Source organism: Mus caroli, chromosome 1, assembly GCF_900094665.2.
Source record: "Mus caroli chromosome 1, CAROLI_EIJ_v1.1, whole genome shotgun sequence".
In the NCBI taxonomy this organism is placed as follows: domain Eukaryota; kingdom Metazoa; phylum Chordata; class Mammalia; order Rodentia; family Muridae; genus Mus; species Mus caroli.
The window spans coordinates 183933308-183946470 of record NC_034570.1 but is presented as its reverse complement, the minus strand read 5'-3'; the positions used below and the strand labels follow the sequence as shown (position 1 = coordinate 183946470).

General features: G+C 40.4%; 1 long non-coding RNA gene across 4 annotated transcripts; it reads left to right on the top strand.

Annotated features, from left to right (window-relative positions):
* Positions 1-1073: 1073 nt before the first annotated feature.
* On the top strand, positions 1074-11976 carry LOC110301399. 4 transcript variants are annotated; one of them, XR_002378707.1, is made up of 6 exons: positions 1075-1124; positions 1684-1795; positions 8425-8626; positions 9126-9222; positions 10845-10915; positions 11841-11976. It is a non-coding gene; the product is annotated as an uncharacterized LOC110301399 (long non-coding RNA). The 4 variants fall into 4 exon arrangements; XR_002378709.1 differs by lacking the exon at positions 1684-1795 and having other exon boundaries at positions 1074-1124; XR_002378711.1 differs by lacking the exon at positions 1684-1795 and having other exon boundaries at positions 1104-1253.
* Positions 11977-13163: the final 1187 nt, after the last annotated feature.

Below are 13163 nucleotides of genomic sequence, written 5' to 3'. Positions count from 1 at the left end.
AGCTTTAAAGACACAGGGCATTGACCTTGGCCTTCACACATCTGCATATACATGTGGATCACGCACCCTCCCCATGCACACACACAAACATGCTTAAATGTATGCTCACACGAGTAGGTCAGAGGATTCAGACACAGAGCTTTCAACCTCTGTGAGAAACTAGAGTCTCTAATGGTTGCTGAGTAAGTAAATGGTGGATCCCCCCCTCCTCTACTTTCAAACACTCTTTTCATTCAGCTGTCTGATGGCCCTATTGGCTAATTCATTTCCTTCCCCGAAGACTGCTGAATATTTAAAGTGGGAACTTTAGATGTGCCCAGTGACTTCACATCGCCGTTATATCTGTCTTAATTTCTTCTTACAAGACCTGTTCTGATACCCTCTCTTCTCCTGTATTCCCAGATGCCTCATCAACCCAGCTGCTGGACTCAGCCCCTCCTCTCCATAGTTGGCTCATGGCGATTCTTTCTGAGCCCTTCACACCGACCCTTTGATTTGTCCATTGACAGAGAATTTTGGAGATAAATTTTCAGGTGGAATAAACTTGCTCATAACTCAAAGCTATTTATGTAAATTCAGCTCCAAACACTGGCCTGATTTTCCAGCAAAAACTCAGATGCAGGATGGACTAGATAAGTCTATTTTAAATCTCTAAATGCCCACATATTTTCCTGAGGTCAGCAAATGGTTGACTTGAAGGGGAGATATTGTGATTTGTGCTCAAGAAACTTAAGTTATGAGTGATCATAGCTTCATCTTTAAAACGGAAATAATGATTACATCAACGTTCATGGGGCTGGTGTGAGAATTAAAATGTGGTACTATTTGTAACTGTTTTTTTTTTTTTTTTTTTTTTTAAAAAACTATAAGCATAAGACATATTGTTCGTGCTGGTTGGAGGCAGATGTCTTGACAGGAAATCTCTGGAGGTCGCTCTCAGTGTAAACATCCCATGATTCTCTGCCTCAGACAGGGAGATGAACTGCAGCAGCTGCTGCCCTTAGCAACGGGCCAGCTGAGCGGCAGGCTGCACTTCACAATGGCGGCCGCTAGATGGCACGTCACTTGAAAAACTTTTGCTGCCACAGAACATCTGGATACTTACAGAGGAAGCTTCTCAAAGGGTATGTAGTCAATATGGAAGAAACCTGGAGTCCCATCTCCTCCACAGCGACAGAAGCCCTATTCAAGGATCAGAAGTACTCTGAAATACACATAAAAACGAGGGACACCACCCTTTCTTGCTTATCTTGGTATATTGACATTTTCTTCGTTCCATTATAGGGCTCAGAGATGCACTGGTACCCCATGAGGGATCTGGAAAAAGGCAACTAACTTGTTTATCTGAATTCCCCAAAAGGAGAGCAGCGTGATGAAAAATGACTGCCACCAATTATTACACAATAGTGTAGGTGTCTAATTCCTCAGCCAGTAACCTCTCTTTAGCACTCCAGCAGTGCTTCAGCCAGCCATGTAAGGAGCTACCCTCAGTCTGGGAAGAAGTCTAGCAGGGAGATTCCCATATCAATGGCATCTTGGGTAGTCACATCCCCTATGCTCATAGGATCTGCATCACAGAGCTACATGCAGTCATCAGATACACAGCATGAGAACTACCTGTGAGGGCTTTCGTGAGGACCTTCCAGTCAGTCCATTTATTTGTTCTATTTCACTGATCTTCAGTTGCACCTCCTGCACTCTCAGATGAACCCGAAGATGACATTTTTTGCACAGAGAACAACTGTGATAAAAGTCCATCTGTGACCTAAGAGAAGCACTGAGAACAACAAGGAGGGTATGCTGTGCCTAACATATGCATGTGTCTTATAACTAAGAGTCCTGTCATCCTAGAAAGCCTTTGGACCCGATCTGTTAGAATTTCAAGGTAGAAGCCAAGTCTGTTTAACCTATTTCCTGCTCTAACTCAAGGTTCCCTATTCGGTTTTAACTCAGTAAATATAACTGCCACTTTTCTAACATTGATTAGTGGGAGGAAAGGATCTAGATAAACTCCTGGAAAACTTGTGTTTAGTATGTCATACTTTTAAGATTTATTTTTAGCTATGTAAATGTGTGTTGGATATATATGTATATGCATATGTATATGATGTATATGTATATGATGTGTATGTATATGCATATGATGTATATGTATACATATATGTATATGATGTATATGCATATGATGTATATGTATACATATATGTATATGATGTATATGCATATGGTGTATATGTGTATGTGTATATGTATATGATGTATATGTATATGCATATGTTTATGATATATATGTGTAGATATATACATACAGGTTCTCACGGAGACAGTCATTGCACGTCTGTGGCCAGAATTACAGGCAGTATGAGCTGCCAAATGTGGGTCCTGGGAAATGAACACAGACTCTCTGCAAAAGGAGCAAGAACTCTGAGTCATCTCTCCAGTCTTATCTAGTATTCTATTTAAAATAATGATAATAATGAACAATACTTCTTAATTAGCAGGATGAAAGTGAAATAAGAATAGATTTTCAATTTTTTTTGTTAAGTTTTTCAGAAACTGAAAATATGTGGGGTGGCAATATGAACAGCACTGGACAAAGATTTGTTTAATGAGCTTGGTTCTAACCCTAAGCTTTGTGTTAAAGAGGTCTTGGAAAGAGTTACTATCATTTTCATCCAAGTCAGAAATAAGAAATTGAAACTAAGAAAATAGATGTAACTTATCATATTCTCTGAACAGCAGTGAACAGTGCCTGTTTCTAAAACTTCCCTAAAGCCAGACTCTCTGGAAACATTGTGTAATTTCTTTTGGGAACTCACAAGTGGGACTATATATACTTTTTGTGACCTTTTATAAATTATTACTTTTCTTAACAACAACAACAACAAAAAAGGCAGGTAAAAGAGTCCCCCAAGTCCTGTCTTAAACCAAGAGTTGAGAAGACCAGAGTTTCTTGTGCAACTATTGAGAAGTTCCCTGTAAGGACTTGACCTCTAAGACTGGACGCTAGGTGGGAAAGAGATTATTACAGCCTCAGGGGGTTCCTGTGCTAGGATTATGTTTGCATTAGTGTTTTATCTATGACTGACAGAGGAGAGAGAAATATGGAGACACACATAAGGAAAGTTACTTAGAGAGGAGCAAGGTTGGAAGTGGCTATGAGTGGGGTCTAGAGTGGGATCATTTTCCCTCTACTAGGCTTGTGTTTGCTTTACAGACATTCATGGAACACAAATTTGGGTTAACTACTCTTCTCAGTGATGGGGACCCTGATCACGATCTAGAGCTAGGTGTGAATGACCACCATTGCTGTCAAGAAAACTTGTACCTGTCCCTTTGTTCTTTCTCACCAAGATGGAGGAGAGTCCTCTGAGGGACTTAAGAGAATTTCCCAGGTGTCAAAATGCAAAATCTGAGTTGAGTTCACCTCTTTTAATTATTTCAAATATATGAAAATAATTCCCATAATTCACATGCATTCTATTTTTATTTTTCCCTTTTTATTCTAGCCCTTTGTAGAATTAACCCTATAAAACCCAAAAATGCACAAATGGGTTTAAAAATTCTAAGATCCTCTGATTAGCTTGTACATATGGGAGTAATTGTTGTTCATGGCTGGATTTCTTCAGAAATCTGAAAGCTTGGTTTGAACGAGACCTAATAGGTGCTGGATTTGAATGTGTCTGTTTTACAAATGAGAAGGCAAGGTTTCTGATCGTGTAAGTAATGGCCCCAGTGTGGGATCTCATGTTACCTCATCCAGAAGAGAAACCCCACAAATTTGCCCGTGTTGATGAAAGTGCAAAGAGAAGGAAGAGATTTCTGGGGAAGGAGGCAGCAGTGACTCTGTATATTCAATTGTAGGTAGCCACAGCTTTACCTAGAGATTTTTACAGTAGGCAGCTTGGATTCACCTGTTTCACTGCCCAGAGGATTTCTCTTTTATCCAGAACTGCAAAATCCCACGAGAGTCTGTAGACATATACTGTCTTTATAGCCACTTGAAGAAAATATTTTCACAACCTTCAGGAGGGTGTTTTCACTTCTCTCAACTTATAACATTTGACACTAATCTTAAAAGCTCACTCAATACATAGTCACCCTCCTACATCTGACCAACAGTGACACCATATCTTCTCTCAGATCAAATCCACTCTTCAGAGCTGGCAAAGGGATGAGAAGATGCCAGCAGATACTGTTGAGTGACTTTCTGCCATGTGTCTGTCACTATGCTTTACATTAACATGCTCTTTTTAATTCACCCCAAACCTGGGGCTCTGTGAGAATTAGAAGTGCTTGATAACTGTGTATGGTTTCCTTCTCCTCACCACTGTAAGATCACCACTGTTTGGCTAGCTTGAGTGAAGTAAGCACATGACTGACAAAACATCCCACTTCTTGATCCAGATTGGACAAGAAGCAGGAAAGGAAGTGAAGTCTGTCTTATCTAGGCTACCTAGGTATGTGTATAACTCAATAATTCCAGTTGAGGCAGGATCACAAGTTTGAGATCAATGTGAGCTACTTAGTGAATCTTTTCTCAACCTAACTCTCCCAAAACACAAACAAAACAAAAACACTCAACCTAAACAATTACAAATATAACATCTCTCTTTAAGCTTCAGAGATTTGGGGGTCATTTGTTACTGTGGCCAAAGCTAGCCTAGACCCAGTGCACCATGGTCATCTACCCATACATCTTGGCTATCTACCCATGTGCCTTGGGCCTTACAATTGACTTCTCTGCCCTCAACCACTAATTCTTCTTGAATTGCATATCCACATGCTTACTGGACTTTTGAAGGACAGCATGGTGGTTTGAATGAGAGTGGGCCCCCAAAGGCTCATGTGTTTGAATACTTGGTCTCCAGCTAGTAGAACTATTTGGGAATGACTAAGTGGTGTGGCTTGATGGAGTAGTGTGACCTTATTGGAGTAGGTGTGTTATTAGATGTCCGCTTTGAGGTTTCAAAGCTCATGCCAGGCTTAGTTTCTTTCACTTCACCCTTTCTCTCCCCGCAACTTTTGGAACAGATGTGAGCTCTCAGCTACTTCTTTCTAGCCTCTATCCATGTTTCCTACCATGATCATGGACTTACCTTCTGAAATTGTACATAACCCCCCAATTAAATGTCTTCCTTTATAAGTTACCTTGGGTCATGGTGTTTCCTCACGGCAATAGAACAGTAAATAAGACAGAAGACAGCCTTAACCACTTAACCATGTACCCTGGTTAGGATCAGATCTTACTATCCTGCCACATAACCAGGATTAATTTTGGATTCCACCATCCTACCACGTACCCCAGTTGTTTTCTGATTCTACCATCCAACCACAACCCCAGGTGATATTCTGATTTTCCAGGGCATCTATGTGCTCCCCCCAACAATTTCTCAGCATTGATATTTACAGAAAAATAATAAACATAATACACATTGGCGCCTGTATCGACCCCCAGCTACCACTGACATTTAGGAGTAAATGATGGATTGCCTTTTTTTCGAGGCTGGCTGAATTGACCTACGTGGCCTGTACATAATTTACTTTTGATTAAAGGAGTGCTTCAACATCTAGATTCTGTTTGGGAGTAGGAGGCAGGATCAATAACGTGTATGACACAAACTTTCAGACAATGGACTGTGAGTGAGAAGTCTCTGTAGTCCATTCACCAGGGGAGATGTGGGAGGGCAGAGGGAGGAAGGCCTGAGGCTTCTAAGTTGGACCTTGGATCTGCTGTACCTCAAGAAGCTCTGCTCTCTGCAGATTTGGGGCTGTGGTGTTGGGGAAGACAGAACTGCAGAGGGCTTGAATTGCTCCCTAACACATGTGGAGTGAGAAGCAGCTGAGTGCCAGCAGCTTCCCAGGAAGAGTGGGCTTCAAGAATGGAACTCTCTCTTCCCCCATTTTGCCTCTTGTTGCCCACCCTGCTAGAATAATAACCTATCTTCCAGACCATTTGTCCATTGCTTGGTTCCATTCAAACTAGGCACTTTTAGAACAAGGAGAATACCATGCTCTGTTTGACCTCACTCGCCTCTTCTAACACCTTGCATTGCTTTGTATTGGTTCCTTTGGCTTCTGCCTCTGCACAGGGCACTCGGCACTATGCTTCCTGTGGTGATGGGTTTCCTGGATCTATTCATTGGAAAAGAACTTCTGCTTCTCTTCTTCGTAATGCATGGCTGCAGCTAAAATATTTGTTTTTAAATGAGACACAAATTCCATCTCATTTAATGCTTACATAGGCCAGTGTGAGCCACTGTGTGGGTGCTTAGAACTAAGCTCAGGTCCTATGAAAGAGTAGTTAGTGCTCCAACCACTGATCCATCTCTCCAGCTTCCAAATCTTCCATTTCATATTTACTAAGTTCTACAAATATTGATCACATCTTCTCTACATGCCAGATACTGTAGTAGCACTGGGTAGAGATGATTATTTAAAAAAAATAATAATAATAAAAAAAGATAGACCTAGTTTCTGTCTTTGTGAGACGTGAAATTTTCAGGGAAGGGTAAATGGGATTTACTTAGCTATAATGCTTTCAGATGACAGTGACTGGCAGGTAGCATTTATTATGGGACTCTGAGCAGCTAGATTGGGTGTGCACATTGAACACCTTATATCTGTAACACTCCATAACACTGAGCTATCCATTGTCGTGTCTAAGAACTCTCTAAAATGAGAAGCTGAGAGTGTTAAACTTCTCTGATCAGATGCTCCATTGACAATAACTGCATACTTTGGACATTTCTCTATATGTTCTTGGATTTAAATGCTAGTATTTTCTTTGATAATCCTGAGAAACCTCAACTTGCACACCACTCATCTCTAAAAAGCTGCATGGGTACTATGGGCTGCTGCCCCCTAGACTTCTGAGACTCTTTATTCCTTCTGGGCACCACCCATGTTGTTCCCTACAATGGCATACCTATCTGCCTGTCTCTCACTCTGTACACTGAAATGTCTTCCTGTCTCAGCCTGTCTGCAATGCACACTGACGGTTTCTATCCCAGTAAATATTCTTCCAGCCCATTCTGGAGTATTCTGATTGCCAACTTTCCAAGGCTTCTATGTAGCTAATCACTAAACTTGTCCGCATGTGCTTGTCTGCATTATTCCTGCCTCTAAGTCTTGTGCAGATTGAGGTAATATGTCACCCAGCTAAAACAGCTGGTAAATTTCCCTCCCTTCCTTTTCTTGTCACTCTGCTGCACCTTTTCACTTTGTTATTTGTTTGCTTAATTTTTGCCCCACTCCCATTGTTTTTTCTTTCAAAACCAAGCTTTCCTGACTAGCTAGCATGATTTCCCAGAATGCATTGCACCTAGATTTTTATTGAAATAAAATCTGTATTTGTCTTGACAGCATGGGGAAAGACTTTCCTTGCTCAGATTCTGGTTGACTGCCCCACTGTAGTGATAGGAACAGAGCAGCGTGGCTCCTGTTGTGGAGTCTATGTTAATAGTTTCAGATTCCTCCACAGAGGTAACTAAAGTGAACTGGCATCATTGTTAAACTCACCTATCCCATTAGCAACCTCTGCCTGAGACTCGCTGTGGGTAGTAAAGGGGAATGGATATGCCATATGTACTCCCAAGTAGACATTGCAAATGCTCAAATGCACTTGAACGAGTACTCTTGGACACTGCATTATGACCTTAGTCTGTCTCAACCATGGCCATCTTCAGTGTGGCCTCTGAGAAGATAGGGAAAGCTGGTAACTCACAGATGAAACTGAACAATTAATTGATGGAAGCCTGCTCTTCCAGGCCCCTGTGAAAATGGGATTATTATAGAAATAAAACCAACTGATCCACACCACCAAATTCTCACCTGCCGGGTTGCTCTAGCCCCAGGCCATTGACCGTTCAAGGCTTCTGCCCTGAATTCCCTTTTCTTGGAGATTTGCTTTCATAAAGCTCTGTGCCTAAATGGCAGCATGTACTGTAACTAAATGTGACCATAAAGAGGGAAAAGTTATAATGTTGTTTCGGAAAATTGTTGTTCTCATTACCTACCTTAGTGCCATATGTTCCAATCTAAAGCTGTACAATATGGGGAATTACGGTGACACAAAGATGAAGTGATGTCTGGCTAACGACACCCCCAAATATTTATCCTTGCTCCCTCCCCAGCAGTACTCACATGCATAATTGATGCCAGCTCCCTCAATTAGAAGTCCAGGGCATAAAGAAAATGAGGACAAGGCTGTCCGCATTTCTGAAACCTGACAAGGAAAGATTAAAATATTTTATGAGTCTTCCCCATCATCTGTGGAACATGGAGCTCTCATATTTCATTTTCTCAGGAAAAAATAGTGTTTGCATTATTTGAAGAAAATCATTAGGAATGCAGCTTACCAGCAGAAGAGGTGGGCTGCTGGGTTGCTAGCCCTGAGTTATGTGGTGTGCTATTCTCATTTAGATGCATCAGAAAAGGAACAAAGCCTGCTAGCTCAAGAATATCCAGTGTTCCAGACACAGTGCCATGGAAAGCCATGTCTTTCAAACCACAGATAAGTGGTGCATGTGAACTGGGCTTCCTAGAGGGGCAGCCCTGCCTGCAAAGCCTTTCTCACTGAAGACTTCTCTCACTAGGAACAGGAGCAACTCCTAGGGACAAGGAGGTAACACAGGGGGGAGTAAGCATCCTCATATTTTTATTATTTCATTTCAGGACAAATAGCCTGGGTTGTGACATATGCTCTACAAGAAAAATGTGAGCCCATTTATAGAGAAGAAAGTATCGTGTGACACTGTGAAGAATATGTATAGCATCAGGACTGGTTTTCAATCCCAGTTCCTCCATCAGGAACTGTGTAAACTGTGTGGCTACTCAGAACCTCAGGGCTTATACAATCGGATAGTGACTACAACCTGTACCAGTTGGTCATGTCTGTGTGGCTAACTATGTGGCCTATTATTATTACTAGGATAATAGAATTCAAATATATTTATAACATTACTTTATCACATTATAATAAAGGAAATACTCAAGTTGATTTTTTTATTGGCATTGTTATGTTTTTTCTTATTACTTTTCATGGGTGCAATGATTTGATCTTGTGAAAAGATAATTACTTTCATTAATATATTCATTAACTCTCCAATTTATTATATTTTCAGTAGGAACATCAAAACCTGTACTTGGCCAATTTTGAGAAACAGAGGCTGAAACTGTGACAGTGGTCACCATGCTGCAGGTGACCAACTCAGTTCTCAGGTCTGCTTTTTGTCAGCATGCTCCCTCTCCCCAGCCCTCCTTCTCTTGCCAATTCAAAATGTTACTTTCTTACCTTTGGTTTTCTATGAGATCAATTTTTTTCAGATTCTACATACTAAGAAGATATTATGGGTCTTGTATTTGTATGCTTGGCTTATTTCATTTAGCTCATTGTCTTCCAATTCTGACAGTGTTGTCACAGATAACAAAATTGCCTTCTTTTTAAGGGCTATATTATGTTATTGTACCCTGTTATGTATATGCGCATGTGAATATATATCCCATATTTTCTATTCTTTACCCATTGATGGCATGGATACCTGAATGGTGCTGAGTGAATGAATATGAGAGTATAGGTAGTTCTTTCACACACACACACGTGTGTGTGTGTGTGTGTGTGTGTGTGTGTGTGTAGTTTCTTAATAGATATACCCAGATAAACTTGTTGGAATACATGGCAGTTCTATTCTTAGTCTTTGAGGAATCTTCATGTAATTATCCAAAATGTTTAGTCTATACTTTTTACCAATGATTCCAATCAGCTGATTTTTAACAATGCTGCCAAAAACAAGAAATGAGGAAATGAGGAAAGGACAGAGAGTCATTACTTCAATAAACACTATGGAGAAATTGGGTATCCATGCACAAAATGATGAAGCTAAAATTGATATCATAAAAAAATCTTCATAAAAAATCCTTACACATAAGAACTAAAACTGATGGATAAAGTGCACAAAAATATTTCTGCAGTACTTGATCTTAATGAAGACATTGTGGATAGAATTCAAAGGGGAAAAAAAAACACAGAAAGAAGACAGAAAGAATTCCTGGGATAGAGATACCTCTACATAGAAAACAGATAAAAGGAATCTCAGGGCAGCAAGGCATCTCTGCACAAAGATTGACTGACCATAGAGAATGTTGCAGAACAATAGGAAGTATTTGAAAATTGCTTATCCAATAAGGGATTAATAATATTCAATATAAATAAGGAACACAAACAACTTAGTAGCTAAAGGCAAATAACATACGTAAACAATGGGCAGAGTATATGAACAGGAATTTATTGAAAGAAGATATACAGATGGTTGAAAGACATTTAGAAATGCCCTACATGAATTAATCACCAGATTATCAGTATAGTCCTAATCCATCTGTCCTGTTGGAGTGGCTGCTTTCACATGAGGAAAGAAAAAAAAATTCATGGATGTGAAGAGAAAGGATACTGTGTACATTTTGTTTTGTTTTTTAAGCAGAGAAAAAAAACAACTTTGATATCCTATGATGCCTTGTGCTGCTTTGACTTTGGCACTAAGCTCATTGTAATGTAACTGAGAATCCTTGTGGTTCTTCCACTGAAATTTTCACTCAGAATCAGTGCCTGTGCTTTCACTAACTTCTGTAGCTCCAGTGCCTAGACAGCCATGTGTTGAATACAGGAATAACTCAGGGCATGACCTAAAGATGGATGGATAGATGGATGGATGGATGGATGGATGGATGGATGGATGATGGATGGATGAATTTAGCTAGTGAATGTTCCTAGGTTGTATTGGAGCCAATGGTTGAAACTGGGTGAACCTGACAGTGAAGTCTATATATATATTTTTTTTTTACTATAGGAACCTATTTGTGCCCCTTTATACAGTTATGACAAGCAGTGATATACTCAATCATCAAGCATGGAACAGAGGTATGGCAGTTGTGACACAGTTCCTATTTTACTGATTCCTGTGTGTCTGAGCAGTGATCTTTAGTTTCTTACTTTGTAAGCCTACATCCTCTAACTGCAAAAGGACTTCGACATTGTGATACCCTTAAGATCACATTTCTATGGGACAAAGGTTCAAAGTTGAAGGCTCTCTGTCCAAATGGTGTACTTTCAGGATACCATATAATACAGAGTGAGGCTGTTACACAGGACCACTCTAGATGCGTAGGCAACCAGTGAAACTTTTGGGTCCAGAGACTCTTGCTTTGGGTAAAGAACTTAGAGCTTGACAGATTTAAGCTTTTGATATTTCAGATTGGGAAGCAAGAGAGAAAGACAGAGGGGCATAGGAGAAGAAATTTTCTTAGGGCCACACAGCCATGAATGACTTCCAGAATAGAGCACCTTCCAGTGCATGAGCTCATCTGCTCCAGGGCCCAGTGCCCAGAATGTTCTCTAACATCAAAGAGGGCCTTTCCAGGTTGGCAGTTTCCCACATTCCGCTACAGGAGACAGAAAGGCAGCTTCTCCTTTCCTACTATGCCATGCTGCGCCGTCTGTATACAGACTCACCAGATCAGTTCTGTACCCGACAAGAGGCAAGCATCTCTCATCTCCTCATTACATTTTACAAATGAGAACAAAAGGAGATTGACATAAATTGTCTTTGGTTTTTTTTAATGCATACTTGTTCGGTTTTCTGCCTGGACACCTACTCTTCCTTTCTACTAAGAGCTAAACCCTCATGCTCAGTTCTATCTTTAGCTTCTGGCACTGTGATTATCCTGTTGATGTTGATGACAGTGAATTGATGGATGAAAGACAAGAACATAGATATCACTGGGCTCAACCTATACATCCTTCAAAGACTCAAATTAATTTATGGTCATCTTGGCTCTTTTTTCAGGTCATCAAGAGAATGAAGACATTGCAGCCAGGTTCCTAACTTGGGCCTAAGTACGAGTCACTAAAGGCACCTTGGTCAAGTTTCTAGTATTGCCTTTGTGATTAAAGTCAAGTCATTTTGTGGCAAATAAAGTCAGTATCTGAAACCACTAAAGGAGAAGTCCCAGGGAGGAAGAAAATTTGTTCTTTTAGGGGCCTGAGATGGATGTCTTGAATATTTTAAGCATTATTTTTCTGTAGTTCTGACTCAGAGACAAAGTAACTCAGTATACTCTATTGTCCAGCCAGACTCAGTCACCCTGGATGTAATTTATACACACACTGGGCTGTCTGTGCCAAGCATTGGCGTAGCTAGTTTATGAGCTCCACTCTGAAGAACCTCAATACATTTTTAATTAAAAAACAATTGATAAAGTTGGAACTATAAATCCCCTTTCACTGAAGGAAACTTTACCAAGACTTTTGGTTTATAGACAGGTGAAGGACATTCTTGGCTACTGAACTATTATTATTTTATCTTGATCTATCATTTATGTGTGAAAGATGATTGAGTTACTTGGTTGGAAATCTAAAGAAGGTCTCTAAAGGTCGACTGACATACTGTTCTCTCTTATGCCTCTTCTTTATTGGAATTCTGTGTACCCCAGTTTGCCCACCTGATTTAGACTTTCTCCTACAGAATGGGCTGAGGATGTTTTCCAACATACTGATAGTTGGGATAAATGTATGATTTTGTTTAGCCAATGGAATGTGCGTGAATGTGACTGTTTCAGTCCTTAGTGGAAGTCTCAGACAACAATACTTTCGAAATGGCTGTATTCTGTTACAAAATAAATGTGCCCCTGGTAGTAGCTGATTCAAGAGCCTGAGAGACAGGTGAAGTAAAACATAGCTTTGGAGTCGAGCCCAGTGGAAACCAGCAGAGACTGGCCCCCCAGTGCTAACTTTATAGCTTGCAAACAAAAGGTTCTTGAGGTTTAAGGTACTGAAAATCAAGGTGGTTTTGCTTGTTACACAGCTATAGCTGCCTTGTCAGACTTTATCTCATACTTCAACAAGTGACCTCTACAGGGGCCTCTATTTCTTTCTGTAAAAAAAAGGGGAGAGGTAAGCCAAAGCCTATTCCAAAAGTTTCTCAAACTCTAGAACTCAGTGCATACAACTAATGGCATAAATTCCCAAGATAGCTTTCATGGTGGCAAAAATATGAAGCCACTGACTGAAAGTCTGACCTACCTGACTCCTTATCTGAATCTGGGTTTTAAGTGGTAAAGTCCACTTACCTGGAACCCTCCAGGACCAGTTAGGGGTAGGAGAGGTACCA